At 34.5% G+C, this 21,680-nt stretch overlaps 2 non-coding genes across 2 annotated transcripts; one reads left to right on the top strand and one right to left on the bottom strand.

Annotated features, from left to right (window-relative positions):
• The first annotated feature begins 241 nt into the window (after window positions 1–241).
• TRNAT-AGU lies at window positions 242–315 on the top strand. Its single transcript has one exon. It is a non-coding gene; the product is annotated as a tRNA-Thr (tRNA).
• Window positions 316–12,510: 12,195 nt separating this feature from the next.
• On the bottom strand, window positions 12,511–12,582 carry TRNAK-UUU. The gene has a single exon. It is a non-coding gene; the product is annotated as a tRNA-Lys (tRNA).
• Window positions 12,583–21,680: the final 9,098 nt, after the last annotated feature.

The raw sequence follows: 21,680 nt of genomic DNA, 5'->3' as shown, positions 1-21,680 counted from the left end.
TATTAAGTATCGATAAAGTATCCTAAAGTATCGGACACGGATACGTGACTTAAGTGGAAGTATCTGTGCATCATAGATGCTTCCATTCAGTTTAGCAAAGAAAACAACAATAACATCAAACAACATGTATATAGCCATAATCAAAATCACCATCTTCGTAAGCAAGATGTGTTTCAATGTTTTTTCGTAGCTTAGTTGGTTAGAGTTTTTATTTTGAATACAAATGAAAATGTTATAGTTGGCTTTCATAGCTCAATTGGTTAGAGCACCCGTTTAGTAAGCGGGAGGTCTTCAGTTCAACTTTCAATGAAAGCATTATGTATATTTTTAAATTTATATATATAATCTATTGTTTGAAGAATTTAACTTTGTATTTTGTATTTTTTATTCAGAAGGTAAAAATAAAAATGATAAAAACACTGAAACAAATCATCTTTGTCTTTTTTATAGAGTTGATTATTTTACAGTTGTCAAAATGGGTTATCTGATTTGGTCTTGCCCAACCCATCACAGATTAGTCAATTAGTGAGTCAATTCAACTTGATTCACTTATTGGTGACTTCAAGAAATTTGAGTCTGGCCTAACTTACCACTAGTTGGTAGATTTAACGGGTTGACTCATTTAATTAAAAAGAAAAAAATTTCTTCAATCTAACATTTTTTTAATATGTAACCAAAATCCAAAAAGTCAAAAACTATTTTAAAAATTTGTTTTTTCTCATTTTAGAGAATAAATAAATCATTCATGCCAAAGCAAGAATGTCATACTAATAATTATACCTCACTACCTTAGGAAAAAAATGACCAATGAGAGACAGAGGTAGAAAATTAATGAAGTGTCATGGGTGTGGGCCTTTCCCCACAGTTCAAAAAAAAATAGTTTACTTGTGTTTTGGCTTGGACTGTTGATAAGTATCTATTAACAGTTACTTCTCACGTGCCTCTATAGCATCTCATATCTGCTTCAGTTTCAGCTGTGCGTGATGGCGCATCCAGCCTCTTCTCCGGTTGTGATCACTATCGACGACCTCACCTTGATCTCGTCTACCAGGATCTGTACTTGATTCCTTCATTGGTCGCTTCTACCTTCAATATGTTTGGCTCATCTGTAAGACCCGTGAAATTTAATTAATTAAATAATTAATTAATTAATAAATGCAGGTAGTGGGAGCCTTTATGACATTAATTATTAATTAATATGACGTGAAAAAATACTAGCTCAAATGGCCAAGAGTACTTGGTTGTGTGAGGGGACTTGGGTTCAAGTTCTATGTATGCCATTTATATGTTAATTAAATTATTATTATTTTAATAATGTGCTAGATCATGAGGAGTGATAATATAATTATAGAATTATATGAATTATCATAAAACATGAATTGGTTAAATGGTTGTTCATTGAATTAGGCATGGGCATGGTTATAGGTTCAAACCTTGGTAGATCAAAATTAAGCTTTATTTTTGCTAAACTTATTTTTGGCAAGGATGAGAAGGGTTGGGAACCCTAGCAGCCAAAGGGGCTGGAAAAACAACCAATGATGGACCTTGAATGGAAATTACACCTTTTTTAATGTCATTTTCGTTTTGGAGTCATTAATCTTAATTAACACACAATTAAGTGACCATTTGAGAAAGAAAGGGAGAGTTGTGAGTCTGACATTGTTCTGCACGTTAGAGAAAGTGAATTCAGAGTGAAATTGGTGTTATGAGTGAAGCATAGAGGCTAAATTGGAGAGAACTAAGGCAAGCTATTGGGAGCAAGGAAGAATCAAAGATTTATCAAGTTTAAGCAAGGATTTCTAGGTTAGGGGAGCTAGACTCCATCATTTCATTTCGTGCCTTTATTTTTATTAATGATTGAGCAAATAAAAGCATGAACTGTAGTAATTCTGCAAAATTGCATGTTTTTGGAAATTTCCAGAAATCGCCTGGCAGGCCTTCAAAGCCGCCAAGCGACGCATCCCATTTCCTCTGCATTTTTGGATTCCCGAGAGGAACCACGTGGCGACACAGACTAGGTTTTGGCTCGATTCTTGGGTTTTCTATGTTCTGGGTGATTTTTAATTGGTGGAAAGGGTGTTAGATCAGTAATTGACTGAATGTACGTGATTAATTTTGAAATCATGAAGTAATAAGGGAAAAATTGAATGGTCATGGCATATTCCCATTCTAGGGTTGAACATTTGGGGATTTTGAGTTTTGGATTAAATTTTATGAGTAAAGGTAATATAATTTAGGGTATTGGAAGTATAAGGTAATAATAGGACCTATAAGTGTATGATAAAAGTGTATTGGATGTAAGACTGGAGAGACGGTGCGAAATAGGGAAGTGGAATTGTCGTAGGTTCAGGGTAGAATTCTAGGTTTCCTAGAATTGATGCACCGCCTAGCGGCAGGCTAGGTGCCGCCAGGCGCCAGCGTAGAGATAAGGCATAATGCGTGGCTCTTGGTGTAGTAGTGAAATTGGAGTTTTGTGGTAGAAAAATGTAATTTGAACACCAACTTGGGGTCATTGGACAGGGGCAAGAGATAGGTCCTTAATGATTTAGTAGTATGAATCAATTTGGGGGTTAATTGGGAATACAAGAAACATGGAAATATCAACCTTGCAGTAAGGTATCATTAAATTAAGTTCCTGCTGAATTGTATAACATAATACAATTTCGAATTTGAGTGTCAATGAAGATGCACGAGTTGAATTGCGAGGTGGGATTGCATAAGTGAACGAATTGTTATAATACTAATGTAAGGTATAATTGGTAGGTTGCCTTTAAGAGAGCAGGTCGTGTTGTTATTGGACAATGTGACAACTCAGTTAGGTTGTCACTGTGGCCTAAAGTGAATAATATGGGTTGCACTTTATGGGTTATACATTTAATGGGTTCTAAGTAATTGGTATGCTCAAAGAAATAAATTTACCAAGAGTATGTTTATGATAGTAAGACATAAGAAATGAGAATTCATGACCAAAGAATGGAAATTATGTGACTGGTAATTATGCGATGCATCGTGGAAGGGTTGAGAATGGACTAGAATCACATATGAGAGGCCAAACCAATACAATTTGATGTACTGATGTAGCGCCTGGCGGTGAAAAATGGATCGCGAGGCGATAGCTACACTTACAGTAGCTCTGGGCACGCATGGCGCTTGGCGGTAGAGATCGTTCTGTCAGGCGATAGTTGTAGGGGCAGTGAGTGCAAAGGCACTTGGCGTCTGGCGGTACGTGTCCCCCACCAGGTGGTCTGGCAACAAGTTTCGCTTAGCGGCTCTGGAGCAGCGCCAGGCGAAAACACAATGGCAGCAACTTTGTTGCTTTGGATGTGCGTGATCTACAATGCCTTGGTGATATCTCGAAGTTCGACTTGTTGGTGTTCCTTGAGGTTTGGCTCAGAACGTATCCCTCGAGTTGTGGCTCGGGATAGGGGTTAAGCATGTAAGATCCGCGGAATTTAATTAATTAAATAAATAAATAATTAATAAATGTGGGTAGTAGAAGCCTTTATGACATTAAATTCTGATTGTATGATGTGGAAAAGTACTAGCTCAAGTGGTTGAGAGTACTTAATTGTATGAGAGGACTTGGGTTCAAGTCCTATGTATGCCAATTGTGTGCTATTTAATTATTATTGTTTTAATAATATGTTTGATCATGTTTTGTATGACATAATGCTTGAAGTGTATTAGTTAGCAAGAAACATAAATTGGCTTGATGGTTTAGCATTGACTTGGCATTGGAATGGTGATGGGTTCAAACCTTGGTGAACCCAAACTAAAATTTTATTTTTTGGTATTTTGGGTTTTGGCTTGGATTTGAAAGGTTGAGGAAACCCTAGATGCATGGGCAGAGAAACTGACCATAAAGAATCAATGAATGATAATAAACATCGCCATTAAACCAGAAATTCGTTTTTTTTATCATCTAGATTTAAGGCATCTTTAAAAGGCCAATGTGAGGTAAGAAGAAGGGTTTTGGCAAGCTGTAAGTGTACTTAGAAATCAGAACACAAAAATTGGAGAGTGGTGAGGTTTTGAGTGCAGAATAGTGGCTGATTGGAGGAAGAACTAAGAGGACTTGGGTGAGCAAAGAAGAACCTTAGGGGAATTCTCAAACTTTTAGCAAGGAAACCATGTTAGGGGAGTTTCCCACGTTAATTTTATGTCCTTGCATGAAATGTATGATAAATGTATGATAAAAATGCATGAACCCTCACTGTATTATGATTTTTCTGAGTTCTGGAAATTTTTCAGAAACCGCCCGACGGCTATACATAGCCGCCAGGCAGCTTATACCATTTTGTGCTTGTTTCTGGTTTCGTGGGGGAACCGCCTGGCGGTGAGGCCTGTACCGCCAGGCGACGTAGGCTGATAACCCGTTTCTGGGTTTCTCTGATGAACTGCCTGGCGGTGATGAATTTCCGCCAGGCGACGCGAGTCTTGGATCGATTTTGTGATTTTGTGCATTCTGGAAGAATTCTAATCGGGAAAGAATCAAGGGTTAGTGGTTACAAGATGATTGATGTGGGATTTTGTTGATTTCCAGTATTAAAGATGATTATAATTGATGGAACAGTGTTAAGGTTGGAAAGAATGGGGACTTTTGCTATTAGACCAATTGGTGCTGGAATCTTATGAAGGAATGGTAAGGGTTGAGTGGGGGATTGAACATGTGGTTGTATACGAGTGTGTTGGAGTATGAACTAAAGGGAAATTGGACAGGAAACGCAGAAAAGGGAATGAGGGAAGTTGTTAAAGGGTGTGACGGAACCTGGAATTTTCTAGGACTGGTGCATCGCCTGGGGGGCCATAGGGTACCGCCAGGCGACAACAAGACAATCAGAGGCATTCGGGGACGCGCTGGGTTCGGGTTGGGAGCTGTGATGACTGAACATGAAATGATGTGGAACAATTAAGTGAGAATGTCTCTCTTGGACCTATCTGGAGTTGGTTAATAAATTAAGGAGGATAGGGAATGGAAGTTCATGAGTGGGTGGCGAATCTGGGAATAGGTTGTATTAAGACTGAAGTATAAGGCATAATTGAGGTTAGTAGGTATTGATCATAAACCTAGCCAGAGGCTAGGATGGTTGACTTGGAGGAACTAATAACATGTGCATAAGGAACACAAGTATATTACAAGACATAATTTCTGACTATTGTGTAGGTATGATTGGATTAAGTGTGAATACCAACAAGTAATAGAGACACTAGTCATAAGCTAGTATGAGATGCAGGTATTGTGAGGTTAATGAGGAGAAACTGATATTAAGTAAAACAATCATTGGTATCATGGGATACGGGAAGAGACTAGTAGGGGAAATTGTAATTTGTAGGTATGCGACTGTATAATAGAGTTATACAAAATAGTGAAGTGCAGAAAAAAAAAATCAGTATCACCCGCTGTACTGGTATGGTGTTTGGCGGTGTGGTTCAGGCGCCAGGCGGTATCGATGATCCAGAGAGCAACGTTCACACATGGCGCCTGGCGGCAGAGGGCTTCCCGCCAGGCGATAACAACAACATCAGTGGGGTCTGGTATGAATTATGTCTGGCGGTGAAGAGGGATCTGCTAGGCGGTTACGGCGGAATCAATGAGGTTTTAGCTTGGATACGCCTGACTGTGTGAACTGTCCCGCCAGGCGGTATCTTCAATTATTGGTGGTTTTGAGGCGCTTGGCGCTTGACGGTACGTGTCCCCCGCCAAGCGGTTTGAAAGCCACTAGAGCCTAGCGGTACGTGTCCCCCACTGGGCGATTTGGCTGCTGTAAGTCCTAGTTGTTGGATTTTGCAGGCGTGATCTACAAGGCTTTTGGTGATGCTTCAAAGGTGGGATTGTTAGGTTCGTTGAGTTGAGCTCGGAACGTATCCCTTGAGTTGAGCTCGGGATAGGGGTTAAGCACGTAGCATTCCTCGAGTTGAGCTCAGAATGGCATCCCTCGAGTTGAGCTCGCGATGGCGGATGAACACGAGGAACCCTTGAGTTGAGCTCGGGTTGGCGAGTGTTGCCAGTGTGAGTGTGCTGATTGTGGCTAGTACGAATGGGTCCAGATGGATTGCCCTCCTCAGTAGATAACTGACGAGTTTGGTATTCTTGGGACGATGTGGACTATGTTCGTATTTGGGAGCTTCACCTGGCGTTACGGTGTATGATCCGTAACAATGGTTCCCGTACGTGCTCTATCGGTTGTGGCCGATAGGTATGGCAGCAAGTCACCTTGGGGTAATCACTAAAAGAGGTAGAACACGAATAACTTGGTTGTGGCCAGGTGATGAAAATTAAAAGAATGGAAACTCTCTGGGATGATTGTGTTGTTTATGTATATATGTTGTATATGCGTATACAAATATTATATGCTTTAATTGTTAAGCTCACCCTATCTGCTTGTATTTGGCGATGATCGTGTACGCGGTACACATGAGCAGATGTTGTTGATGCAGGTGGTGCTGGTGAGGCTTAACCGCGAAGCGGGGATATCATGGGATTTTTATATTTATGTTTTGTACCTTTGATTTGAAATAAATTGTAAAGGCCCATGGCCTAGGTTGACTAGCCTTTCAGTTTTTTAATTGAGGATTATGGATGCTTTATTAAAATAATAAAGTTTTAAATTTCCTGTGTTTTGGGAAATGAGGTTTTATTCATAAATGCAATGTCTTTATAATTTTATATTTTCTTTATTTTATTAAAATCCGTAATATCCTGACGGGATGTTACAAAGCACGTGACATTCCTTGAGTGTTGGCTCGGAATGACATCTCTTGAGTTGTGGCTTGGGATGGCGGATGAACACGAGGAACTCTTGAGTTGTGGCTCGGGTTGGTGAGTGTTGCCGGTATGAGTGTGCGCGTTGTGGCGTGTACAGATAGGTCCAATTAGATTACCCTTTCAGTATTAAGTGACGAGTTTGGTAGTCTTGGGACGTTACGAATGTTATTCGTATTAGGAACACCACCTGGTGTTACGAGGTGTGGTCCGTAGCATGATTTCTCATACGTGCTCTACTAGTTGTGGATGGTAGGTGTGGCAGCAAGACATCTTGAGATACTCATCATAAGATGTAGAACACGGTTGACATGGTGGTGGCTATGTGGTATGGAACCAAAGGATGAAATTCTTTGGGTGATTGTGATACTTATATATGTATGCATGTGCGATTATTTTAATTGTTAGCTCACCCTATTTGCTTGTGTTTGGCGATGATTATGTATAATAAGACAAATTTATCTACAAAATAAATAAAAATTATTTATAATAAAATTATAAAATTTATTTATGTTTATTTTTATACTTATAATAGTAATAGTAAATTTTATTATTTTTTTATTGTGATAAAGAAAAAGGTGGACACATATGAACATCAAGTATTTCATAAATTTCATTTATACAATTTTTTTATAATAATAAAAAAATAAAAAGATAAAAGATCATCATTAAAATTTATATTGAAACAATAATTAAATATTTTTATTATAATTACGAAGTACTTAAAGGATAATTAATATTTACTAAAGTAAATTTTATAAATTAAAAATTGATAAAAGTTTTGTTTATAATTATAAAATTGGTAATAGAATGCACAATCTAATAAATTTTCGATAACAGTTAAAGATAAGTAATCATAAATTATATTTATGCATAAAAATATATAAAAAATTAGTAGGTAACGTAGTTGTTTAAGGAAAAACAAATAAGCTATTCTTGATCCTATTTTTCTTAATTGAAAGATTTTTCACACAAGCGAAACTAGTAGGGATTAGGGATGACAACAGGGCGGGGACGAGTTTCGCTATCTCATTCCCGTAGAAAAAAATCATCCACATTCTCATACTCAAATCTAATGTGTATCAAACTTTTTTCTCATCCCATCTTTATAACATCTCAACCGGATATTACTAATTTAAATAAAATAAAATAAAATAAAAATACAAACTCGCATTTATTATTATTGTCTTTCCCAAAACCGCAAGAAAATTTTAAACATTTATTAAACTCATCCAATTAAACCACAATGTTCCAATAATCCATACTAATTCATATTCTAGTAAAAATACGGTTTGCAAAAATCTAAAAATAAAATGATAGTAAACTTCCATAAAAAGCTTTCCCACGCTAGCTCTTCTCCGGCTCTATGTCTCACCAGCATTAGCTGGAACATCATCTGCTCTTGTGTGACAAGTCACACGATCATCACCAAACACACACAGAAAAGGTGAGCTCATAACAATACAAATATACAACTAATAAAAATAAAGATTCACCCCAAACTACTTTATTTCATCTAAATTGCTTAATCTTAACAATCGATACCCAATGATTTCAGATCATCGTCTCATTCTACAAATGAAACTACTAATCCATTTACCAATACAATTACTTGCCATGGACCCAGGATATATCATGCTTCCACGAACCTACCCGCTCGTGGTCCAACCTCTACGAACCTCCCTGCTTGTTGTACAACTCTACGGAACTCCCCGCTCGTAGTCCAACACACGTGATCCAACAACTGCGAACCTCCCCGCTCAAAGCAACCCTCAAGTGTGAGCATGGAACATACGAACCTCCCCGCTCGTATCCTCACACAAAAGCATCATAATATGAACCTCCCTATTATATTATCATGTGTTCATCACCAGCCATGAACCTACTCGTTCATGACACTGTCCAACATCTCCTGATCCAAGTCCACCTCTCAACACATCAAAATGAAATTAAGAAAAACACATTGCACTATACAAGGTACATACTCAAGCTAGTCTTAGGGATTCCAATGCTTCCACAAACTTGCCCGCTCATGGTCCAATTCTACGAACCTCCCTGCTCGTAGTCCAACTCTACGGACCTCCTCGCCCTAGTCCAACACGCATGATTCATCCAACTACGAACCTCTCCGCTCGTAGGAACTCGCAAGTGTGAGCACGAAACATACGAACCTCCCCACTCGTATCCTCACACAAGAGTATCACTAATATGAACTTCCCTGCTCATATTAACCACGCGTTCCATCACCAATCATGAACCTACCCGCTCGTGATACGATCAAGCATATCCCAAACTAAGACTAACACAACAAGCCATGCAAGACATATCACAAACACACCATGCCACTGCACCATCGCTTAGCGTAGCCTAAGCACCGCCAAGCAAAATGGTAGTGTAGATCACTTGATGGTTCCACATCACTGTCGGGCACCACAACACACAGGACTTCCTTGTTTCCTACTATTGCCTGATGGTTCACTATGCACCGCCAGGTGCTACACCAGTAATGTGACACTACTGGTTTTTAGGTACTCTAAGACAATTCCTAGAATCCAATTCTCAACCATCCAAAAATCAAAATACACATTCGTATACTTCACATACTTCAAATTACATCATCACAGCTCATACGCATCATTCAAGTATCAGCACACACGCATTCATAATTTGAAATCATGTCTACACTTAAGCTTAGCCAAGAATACACTATGCATATAGGAATTTATAATACAGCCACCAATCATGCACATACTCAAACAAGGTCCCAAACAGTACCTACAAAAGTCCCTTTAAATCCAATGATTCACACCAAAAACCAATATTTTGCATTATACATGATCATGTATCCATACATAGGCTCCCAAAAATAATATCCTCAACCACTAACGCAAACAATATTCATATACTAAAAAAATTTGTATAGATATAGTATAATAATACTAAAACTCAATTACTTATATACATATAAACTCAAAATCATAATGTATTAATGCCTTAAACTCAATTTCTTATAATATTGTTATTCGAGACCAAGACGTGAGAAAATAGCACCAACCTAGCAACGTTAAAACATTTTTTTTTCTAAAACTCCCTTGAGACATAATTATGATGCACCTTATGTAAGCTATATAGTAAAACATTACCCCCACTAAGCATTCTATTAACCTCTCAAATAACTTTGATACATAACATAGCAATAAAAATAATACATTAAAGCAGTAATGCCAAAAACACAAATTGTTGTAATTGGTTAAAATCATTTGGTTTTTTTTTCATGATTAATAATTTTACTATTTTGAAACCCAAAGTTAAAAAGTATACAACCCTCGTAGTCCAGATATATACCACATGTAATCCTTCAACCCTTGAAAATATTCATACATCCAAATCATCGAAGACACGTTCCAACCTCTACAATATTTTCCTACCATTTAACTGAATAATTGAATTGATAAATTCAAGCCGACCATCGGTTATTATTATTTCAGTCTATGTATTAACAACTCCTTTAACGAGTTTCTCAATATAACCTAATCACAATATTGGAATATGGCTGCGCGATTAAAGAAATTTGATTTCCAAAATTTCACCATAAAACTATGCAAACAGTATAAATTGTACTAAGGATAAACATAAAGATATGATAGCTCCCCCTTACCTGGTTTCCTTGCTTCCAATTGCCAAAACTTGTAATCCTTGTTGGTAACAACGTACCCCTTATTGACTCTTTCTACTGGTCTTCCTGACTCCTTCTACTGCTTCAGTGTCAATAGTCAAGGGTTGAACACATAACCTTACATTTACCAAGCTAATGCACAACCAATTCATATTTCAAGATAAATCATGTACTTCTAGTATTATATTATCACTCCTTATGGTCCTGCATATTATTAAAATAATAAAACAATTAAATTCACACACTATTGGCATGCACAAGATTCAAATCCAAGTCTCCTCGTAATAACTAAGTATTCTAAGCCATTTAAGCTAGAATTATTCTTTGTTTTCTCTCTCCACATTAATTAACTTACGGATTCCCGCCCTCACATTTATTAAATAAATATTTATTTATTGATTTATTTTTCCCATGTCTTACACTCCCCACCGAATAACAGGTATAATCTCGTACCCACACCTGTACCTGTTTTCTTACTACTTCAATATTAATTTTAATTAATTTTTATAAAATAATAAAAGAAATTACTATAAAGAAAATATAATATTATCACATATTTAATATTAGGAGGATGGTTGTTTCTTTTATATCAAATACTTTAAAATAAATTATAATTGTTTACATTTTAGATTAGAATAAAAAATAAAATTTCATGAGAACCAAAACTTTTATATTGCAAACTGCAAACATTAATGAAACCTAGTTGATAAAATTTAAAAAAAAATATTAAATATATAAAAGGAAAACAAATATTCAAATTAAAATATATTTTAAATGTTTGTTTACTTCAGCTTTTTAAATTCTAATGAATCTCTCTTTTATACACTAATAAAAAATTATAATACATCTCTTGATCAAAATGATGCAAAGAACAAATAATAAAATAATAATAAAATTTTGACATAGATCTTGTATATTTTGAACTCCAATATATGTTGGATGGTGATAAAATAATATTCATGACAATTACATTAAATTTTTATATTGTAGTAAATAAAAGTTATTTATACAATTATAGTGAAAAAATTACAGTATGATTGATAATGAGTTAGAAAATAAAAAATAATTAGATAAAATATATCGAAATAGTATTCTACATGATGAAAATAAACAACAAATAAAAATATTAAAAAATTAACTAATGTGTGTCATAGAAACAATTTGAGATACTATTGAAAAAAACCGCACAAAGAAAAACAAATGCATAATGTATAATTAAGGGTATGATAAGATGAAAAATACCTTAGAGATCTAAGAAAAATTTTCAAATATCAACATATATACTCAATGGTTGAGAAATAACAAAAATTGTTTTAGCTAAACAAAAGAGTTCTTCAAATGAAACAATAATAAAGTAAGGAAGATAATTTTTTTATGTTACCAAGTAAATTAAAGGTTTATGATGTTTAACACTTAAATATAGAGTGTTAAACGTTCTCATGTGAATGTAAAATATACAATAAATAAAAGTATTAAAAAAATTAGAAACATTCAAATGTGAGACATAAAAAAATATTAAATTGACATACATCATTTGAATATAATTGCATAAAGGTTATGATAAGATGAAAAATATATTAGAGATGCAAATGAATTTTATGTCAAACCAAACAATTAGAAGAAATAAAAAATAGAAAGTGCGTGTATATATATATATATATATATATATATATATATATATATATATATATATATATATATATATATATATATAAGTTTACTTAATTGACTAATAATTTAAACTAGGACGGGTATTTTGGCGAGTATGAGGACAAGGCAGATACGTACATTCCCATACCCAGTTGAAAAAGTTGGGAATTCTCCATACCCATACCCAGTCAAGGTGGAGATTTCCCAACAAAACGGGAACAGGTTTGGGCAATACCCACGAGGACGGGTTTATTTGTCATCCCTAGAAACTATAGCAATTACTCTCATCTTATTTTTGTTTAAGTGAAAAGAAAAAAAAAACTTATTTGTTTAATTGATTCAATATAAATGTGAAAAAAAATTAAGTAAATTATTAAATATGTGCTATGTGAAAAAATAATTATAAAGCATTAATAAATGACATCATCTGTGGGGATCAAATCCACGACCACGTGGTTAAAAGCCACGCGCTCTACCACTAAGCTAAGACAACATTTTTCATTTAATAAAATTGAAATCACTACATTTTTAGTTAAAATTAAAACATCATATTCGCTCACCTTAGTTACAACTACCCATCACTCAGATATGATTGCAATATAAAAAATTGTAATTTTAAAATTAAAGTTTACTTCCAGAATAATTGTTTTAGAAAGTTGGAATAAATGTTTAAAATGTTAAAATCTTTAAAATATATGGTGATTGGTTCAAAATTTATGTATTTTTAATTGACTCTTTTTTATTTTATTTTAATAAATTTATTTAGATTTAATATTGTATTAATGTACACACTTGTATTGAATGAATATTACTTCTGTTCAACATTTAATACAAATAATTAAATACTAATTATTTTTTCTAAATTTTGAATTGCAGTTTTAAATACTTATTCTTTCAAAGCATTTTGTAGTATTTGTGCATTATAGTCATATTTTAGGGTTAGTCTTCCTTCCTCTACCTCATTCACCATTCCTTGGCTCAACTCACCATGGCTAACCTATTGACAAAAGAAGAATATAGACATCTTGCATCAATAAGGAGTTTTGATGATGATGATGATGATGATGATGATGATGATGACGACTTATGGAGAAATGTGGAAAACTTAATGATGATTCATTGAGAAATGTTAAAGACCTAAAGAATGCATGGAGCTTAGATTCAAGAGACACATTGAAGACTTAAGAGTTTAGTTGTTTAAGTCTTATAATATGTGTATGTTATTTAAAATAGTTAAATTAGTAGCTCAAGATTCAAAAGGCAGAATGCAAGTGGCAGATAATTGAGAGAAGGTTTTATTTTTACAAAACGCACTGTGATAATCAATTATCACTTATGATAATCAATTATCATAAGTATTTTATTAATTTTCATAATTGACTCTGGAATAATCAATTATCTCATAGGACAATATATTATAAGCGTGAAACAATATTTTTCAGAAACTACTCTGGAATAATCGATTATCATAAGTGATAATCGATTATCTCTAGCTATTATGACTTAACTTTTCATATTTTTAACCCAATTTTGAAATATGCTTCTATAAATAAAGTGGTAAGTTTTCATTTGCAAAAATACAGAAGTGGGAGAACTCTGAGTACTTGAGAATTCTCTGTGGAATGCTTTGGAAACCTAGTATGGGTAGAGCGATAAGTTTCATCAAGTGAGATCTTAAGTGATTGAGTGTTGTTGTTATTGCCAGGAGAAGTCATTCATACTTTGTGGGATTCAAAGGAGGTGTTCATTCCTTGTGTGATTTAAGGAAGGTGTTTATTCATCTCTTTTAAGATAGGTGTCTTCATCTCTTGTGTTATTCAAAGGAGGTGTTCGTCCCTTGTGGATTTCAAGGGAGGTGTCTTCATCTCTTGTGGCTTCAAGAGAGGTGTTTTCTAAACCCTAAACTTTCGTATTTGTGGTTTATTTTAGTGATTGAGTTAATTTCGTTTTTTAAAGATTAACAACTAGATGTAGGGTATTTTGATCTGAACCAGTATAAATACTTTGTGCAATTTTCTCTTCCTTACTCTCTTTATTTTATTGTGGTTATTAAAATAAAGAAAAGATTGTTAATTAAACTTTGATATTAAAAGGGAAAATTTTTTTAAAGCACATTTTTTTATTAAGAACTCAATTCACCCTCCCTCTTGGTTTTTGTTGACATGCGAATCATTTCGTTGCACGATTCTAACATAGCCAAATTATCCAAAATGAAATAAATCTTTTTCGTCAAGATTCTCTTCTACGATGGCCATTGATGATGATAATGGAGCAGGTGGAGCAGGAACTTGAGAAATAGATCACAGAAGTCAAGAGGACCCTAATGCAACCTGGAGAGCTTAGCCTTCTAGGCCATGATGATTGGTGTTTTTAATGTTTTTCATTGTTTTAGTTTTTGTTAGTTGTTTTAGTTTTTACTTTCAGTTCTTTATTTTATGGTGGAACTATTGCTTTGATATTAGAACAATTTTTCTTTTGCTCCAAATTTTGTTGGCTAGCCTTGTTTTGGATGCCTTTCATTTTGTCTTTGGCATTTGGAGCTTTAATTTCTTTCCATGGTAGCCTTGCATGATCTTGAGGAATTTACATGCAAATTTAAGTGTGAGACATGTGGATGTGGTTGCATTTCGATTAATTCCTTGACTTGTGTTTGAGTATGACCAATAGATTGAATATTTGAGAGTTGTGAGAATGTGTTTGGGGTGAATGTGAGAAAGTTGTTGTTGCTATGAATTTGATTTTTGTATGATTCTTGCGAATGCATACACACACTTGATCATAAATGAGAAAGGCACTTATTTGTTCTGATGAAATGAAGCTACTTGGCCAAATAGCTACCCTTGATGCATGAATTTGAATCTTATGTGAACTTTTTTAGCCTTCATGAATTGTTTTGTGATCCTTGAGCCTGTAAAAGAAAAATACATTATTCAGGAAGAATTGGTTGAGAATTTTCATTGGTAATGATTGAATATCTCTCAAAAATTCTAAAAATAAAAAAAATTAAAAAAGAAGAGAGATAAAGTCAATGCAAAAAGTGGTGTCTTTGAATCCATGAAAAGCCATGTTTCTTCTAGCCAAGCCAAGCTACAACCTTTAAAGACTTTTTGATCTAAATCAAGTTGTGTGAAATGTGTTTGAGATGATGTGCAAAATTTGATGAAGTAGTTTTATGACATGCTAAGTTTGAGTTGTGTTTGATAAACACTTTTGAGCTTAGTGAAACACTGACATGGTGTGAGCTTTAATGATTCTCTTTTCTGGTTATCATATCTCATTATAGGCTTAAGGATTTATGTTGACAGAAGCACCATGCCATGCCATTTTAATTCTTTGAAATGCATGCGACTTTTCTCTATTTTGTGACAAGGATATTTTGATTTGATATCTTATGCCTTTCCATTTATTTTGATTATGCTGGCCTTATTTTCCCTTTTTGTTTTGTTAGCTTTGCTTTTCATGAGGACATGAAAGAGTTCAAGTTTGGGGAGTTGATAAGTGTAATAATTACCTATTATTCACACTTATTAGAACCTCTTATTTGTCTCTTTACCATGTGTTTTATGTTATTTCCATGAAAGGATGTATGACATTGTAATTATTCTTCAAAGTCAGATTTAGTTTCTTGTTTGTGAATTTTTGTAGGAGAAAGGGAAGATTGGAGAAGAATTGTTAGTAGTTACCTAGAGTCGCTCGTCCAGCCGTTGAAAGCTCTAGCCTAGCAAGGAAGACGTGCCTACCCAACGAGACTACCTAGCCAACGTGTCAAGAAAGCTAGAGCTCACATAGCGAGAGGATCTTATGGCCCAATAAGAAATCACTTTTTGGAAAGAACAATAGAAGTGTCGAGACTTGAAGAAAATAATACTTTTTTGTGGGGGGAACGTTGTTAAGACTCAAGACACGGGTTGAGGCACTTTAGGGCAAAAAGGATCCATCTTTCATCATCCATTCCACCATTTCAAGCTCCCTTTATGTTCTATATGTATAGGAGTAGTTAAACTTCATTTCATTAGGGTTGGATGTAATGTACATAAACTCATAGTAGTTTATTCTTTGTAATAGAATATCTTTCATTACTTTTGTGTTCTATCTTCATTATTTATGTGCATGATGGAATATTTACACATTTTTTGTGGTATATATTCATTGGAAAGTGTTTTGAAACCTTGACATGGATAAAACAACAAAGAGGTTTGGCTCTAGACATAGACTTAAGATCTTGGTCATTCTAGACATATTTTCTTAATGTGTATCTTGTGTTTAAATATCTAAGGGATTAGTATTTTTCACATAAAGGTTTAGAACTTGCCTCTAATGGGTAGGTCTTGAATACCTTTGATGTTAATGCTTAAGTATGTTAGAGATATATTGTTTAGATGATTGCATAGAGTTTTGGTCATGAAATTCATCCCCAATGAGTCTTTCCCTGACTATTTTATAACATTCACGCTTAGTAATGTTATATGCTTTCACTTATTTTGAATCAATTAGTGTTTATATTCATTGCTCAAACTAGTAAAATAATCATAGTTAGCTAAACAAAGGCAAATCCCTTGGGAAAATGATACTTGGACTTACCATTTTTACTACTTGTAGGATTTGGTATACTTGCCAAAGAGTTAATAATGAGCTAAGGGAAGTTTTAATAAAATCCATAGAGAAAACATTATTGCCTGCTATAGCAACCTAAATCGCGATGAGATGGCTAACTCAAAAAAAATAAAAGTATTTTAAAATAAAATACCTTTTTTGGAGTCGCCACCATAGTTTATTATGAAAAAACTATGGAAACCTATAAAATAAAACGCAGGGTTTTCGAAAAACGAATTTCAAGTCTGGTAATCAGTTGTGCTGTAGAGAAGGTATTAGCACCCTACAATGTCCGCCCAAAGGCGATACCTTTACCTAGACATACAAAGATAATGTGATTTTCAAGATGTTTAATTTTCCTCAAAAATAATAAGAAAATAATATAGAAAAGAAACAATTTTTTTGTGTGGATCCAATAAGGATAATTCCTTGCTCTTACGTATCTTTAAAAGTAATAGAGAATTAAGGTTACGTAACTCGTTGGCATTTTATATTTTTGAAAACTATATATTTTTTAGAAATTTTTTAAGAGAAGAAAAGGTGTTGAGCACCAGGACGATGCAAAAGGTCACACAAGTACTCAGACATTTATTATGGATGTCAGACAATGCGGAGGACCATACAAACACCCAAAAACTTATCTTTAAAAAATTTGGATAAAAGAATTGGATACTAGACGATGCAGACGACCATACAAGTATCCAAAACATTTATTGGGGATGTCAGACGACGACCATGCAAACATCAAAAACTTATTTTTGAATATTTTGATAAAAGAGTTTGATACCAGACGATGCGAGTGATCATACGAGTATCCAAAATATTTATTGAGAGATGTCAGACGACGTGGACAACCATACAAACATCCAAAACCTTATTTTTAAAATATATTTGGATAACAAGGTTAGATACGAGACGATGCGGATGACCATACATATATCTAACAATGAGTGAAAAAGGTAACAAAATAGAACCTAATAAGTGTTTGCAACTAAAGCTCGTTCTTTTAATGTATCAAATTAAATAAAGAATAAACACCAAGGCCCACTTCGAATTCAATTATTGCTTGATACTTCACACAAGTAATAATTATAATGTGGACCCCATACAAGTTCTCCATAAGTATTAATATATAAAAAATTGTGGACAACACCAATAATTAAGGATGACAAATAAACTTGTCCCCGTGGATATTGCCTGAATTCATTCCCGTTTTGACGGGGAATTCCCGCATTGACTGGGTATGGGGAATACCCCACTTTTTCAATTGGGTATAGGGATGAGGATGTACATATCAACCCTTGTCCCCGTTTAACTTATTAAAATACTCATTGTCTATTAAGTAACCTTATATCCATTTATGTATATATATATATATATATATATATATATATATATATATATATATATATATATATATATATATATATATATTTGTCATGAAATTCATTCTTATCTCCAATATATTTCTCGTTTTATCCCAACCTTTATGCAATTATGTTCAAATGATATATGTCAATTAAATATTTTTTATGTCTCACATTTGAATATTTTTACTTTTTTTAATATTTTTGTTTATTGTATATTTTCTTTTCACATGAAAATGTTTAACACAATCAATTTAAGTGTTTCATAGTATAAACCTTTCATTTATTAGGTAACATAAAAAATTATCATCTTTATTCTATTATTATTAATTTTTGTTTCATTTGAAGAACTATTTTATTTCGATAAAACCATTTTCGTTATATATCAATAATAACCTAAGTTGATATTTGAAAACTTTTCTTAGATCTCTAAGGTATTTCTCATCTTATCATACTCTTAATTATACATTTGTTTTCCTTTGTGCATCTACCATAGGGACTAGACTGGCCGCTAATCGAAAAGGTCGTTAACCCAACTAGCCGCCAACCCGAGAAGTCGATAACTCAAATGGCTGCTAAAATCAAAATACCATGGGTAACATAGCCAAATACATAGCGGTATAACGAATAACAAGGCACCTGACCTTTAATTGTACCACGTACGCATAAGATCGCATATATAGTGGCAAAACTAGTCAACTATCCGGCTCCATCAGCTAAAGAAGAGATATGTATACTAACTAAGACATATTCGTGAATGACAAGTATGCAGGTAGGAAAATATGTTATGCTAGTATGTTAGCGAACCTACTATACATTAGGAAAAAACTAACTAAACATTGTCAAAGAATATTAGGCTTGCAGTGCATGCCCAATTGAGCTTAATTAGGCCCAATAAAGTTGGGTCAAAGGCACTTTGTAACGTCTCTACTGGAAATTACTTAATAAAATAAATAAATAAATAAAAATTGAAATTCAAACGTCGTGATTTTATTATTCCCAAACGTGGGAAAATTTAAAACATTATTTAATATGCCAAAATTCAATTAAAGCTAATTAATAATCTTATTACAATTTCCAAAATCCGACAAAATAATGAAAGCATAACAAAATCCCTAACTCAAGTCCCCCAACTAGCCTTCTTTCCGTCGCTTATACATCAACGGCATCACCTATAATATCATCTGCTCCCGTATGATAAATCACACGACCATCGCCAAACACAAACATATAGGGTGAGCTTATAAACAAAAAAACATATATGTTAATAGAATCAAATACATACACCCATCTGATTCATCCTAGCTAGTTCTTGGCCAAGACCTTAATACCCCAAGGCTTTTCAACCTTCAATTCACACAAATAGTTAACCTTGGATTCAAGATTTATGATGTTCACAAGAACCTGCCCGCTCGTGGTCCTACCTCTACGAACCTCCCCGCTCGTAGTCCTGCTCTACGAACCTCCCCGCTCGTAGTCCTGCTCTACGGACCTACCCGCCTGTAGTCCAACACTCGTGATCCACCAGCTATGTACCTCCTGTACGCAGCATCTCTCAAGTGTGAGCACAGAACATACAAACCTACCCGCTCGTTGTAAGACCCGAGAAATTTAATTCATTAAATAAATAATTAATTAATAAATGCGGGTAGCGGGAACCTTGAGGATATTAAATGTTAATTGGTATGACGTGGAAAAGTACTAGCTCAAGTGGTTGAGAGTACTTAGTTGTGTTGAGAGGACTTGGGTTTGAGTCCTATGTATGCCAATTATGTGTTTTTATTTATATTATTTTGATAATGTGATGGATCATGATGAGTGATCACTTAATCTTAGGATTGTATGAATTAGTAGAAATACAAAGGCACGGATGAAGGCTCAACTGTTAGGGGTGTAGCTAGCAAGGGGAAACGTTCAGGATGGTGAGGAGTTCTTTCTCGAAGGTGTTAAAGGGGAGTCTTAACCCTAATTTTTCAAACAAAGTTATGTACATATAGGTGAACTTCTGTGGGGGTAATGGAAACAGGGTACCATCTCTACAAATGGGTTCATCATTATCGCAAGTAGTAATGGCAACATCAGTTTTGTTGCTTTTACATAAAGTTTGATGGCGTCTAAACGCCCTAATCCTTGTTAGGGTAGTCATGGAGGATGTTTCTCTCCGTAAAGCGAAAGGAGCCCAAGAATATAGGGAGTCATAATAAGTACTCATGGTATACAATATTACAGATGGCACCAGAATAAGTTAAACACAAACAGGGGAAGAAAATGGCAATCACAGTGATAGGCAATTAGTAGAGGCAAAACAACCAACATAAGGCAATCAATAATGGTGAAACAGAAGAAGTAAAAGGATCAAAATAAAATAAGGGAAGGAAGAGAAAAATACCCGGGGAAGGAAATGTCGTGGTGGAAATGGAAGCAGTGAAGGAAGTAGAAGAATCGTGGAAAGAGTGGGAATGTGAATGGTTGTTAGGGTTGTACGTTTGAAGAGATAAAGAGGGAAGGGAGTTGCGCTGATTGTGATTTGAAAAGGAAGTGTATGATGACTTACACATGGCAGGGAGTGGTTGAGAAGCAATGATGATATTGTGGGGAGTGTTGAAAGGCAGTTATTGACAAGACAACTTATGGGCTCCTCATTTCTAAGAAGAGGAAGCTCAGAAGTTGGAGAGCTGTGTACCTGTCTAGCAGGAGAATTTCATTATTTTGTTGAATTGTAGGAGATCGGTGTGATGGCGAGATGATATATGCAGAAGGTGATCGGTGTGATATACGCAGGAGGAGATCGGTGTGATAACGAGGTGATATACGTAGAGGGAGATCAGTGTGATGGCGAGGTGATATACGTAGATGGAGATCAGTGTGATGGCGAGGTGATATATGTAGAAGGGGATCAATATAAATTTGAGTTTCTTGCAAAGGTTGAAAATAGGGTTTTGAGGCAGTTACTATCCAATATTCAAGGAGCTTGATTTTCGGGGGATTCGGGAAATATCTCTAAGTGCATATGCAAGTAGTTATTTTGAGGGAGTTTTTTGTTATTATTTTGGGGATATTTGGGATTATCTTTGAGAAAGATAATTTTTCTTGTTATTTTGTATTATCTACAAAATTCAATATTTGTAATTGATTACTCTATAAATAAGAATGTTACTCCCATGGTCAAGGGACAAATTTATTTTGGCCTAAGTGAGTTATTAACTAAGGTTAAAATACTTCTTTCTTTTTGTTTCGATTAAAAGTTATTTTGCACCTTTTTCTGGACCGGAACAAAAATAAATTACAAAAAATAATTCGTAAGTGAGTCAACCCATTAATCCACCAACTGTGATAGGTCGAACTAGGTTGTAATATTTCTAGCTCACAGAAAAGTGAGTCAGGTTGAGCTGATCCTTTTTAGATTTAACCTGTGATGAGCCAACTCGTATGAGTCAGATTGATTACTTTATCTTACATAGCTCCTTGAAATTGAATTATTGAATTAAGAAGTAAAAAAACTACAAAGATTACATGTATGATTTATGAAGGTTACACATATGATTTATAACTACTAGTAAAATTATATTAGTGTTCTTACCGGAAGGGTTGTCTGCAAATGGAAGGATCCAAGTAATGGTCCGAGTGTCTG

Source organism: Vigna unguiculata, chromosome 8, assembly GCF_004118075.2.
Source record: "Vigna unguiculata cultivar IT97K-499-35 chromosome 8, ASM411807v1, whole genome shotgun sequence".
Classification (NCBI taxonomy): Eukaryota; Viridiplantae; Streptophyta; class Magnoliopsida; order Fabales; family Fabaceae; genus Vigna; species Vigna unguiculata.
The sequence above is the reverse complement of the archived record's forward strand: the minus strand, read 5'-3'. Positions and strand labels throughout refer to the sequence as shown.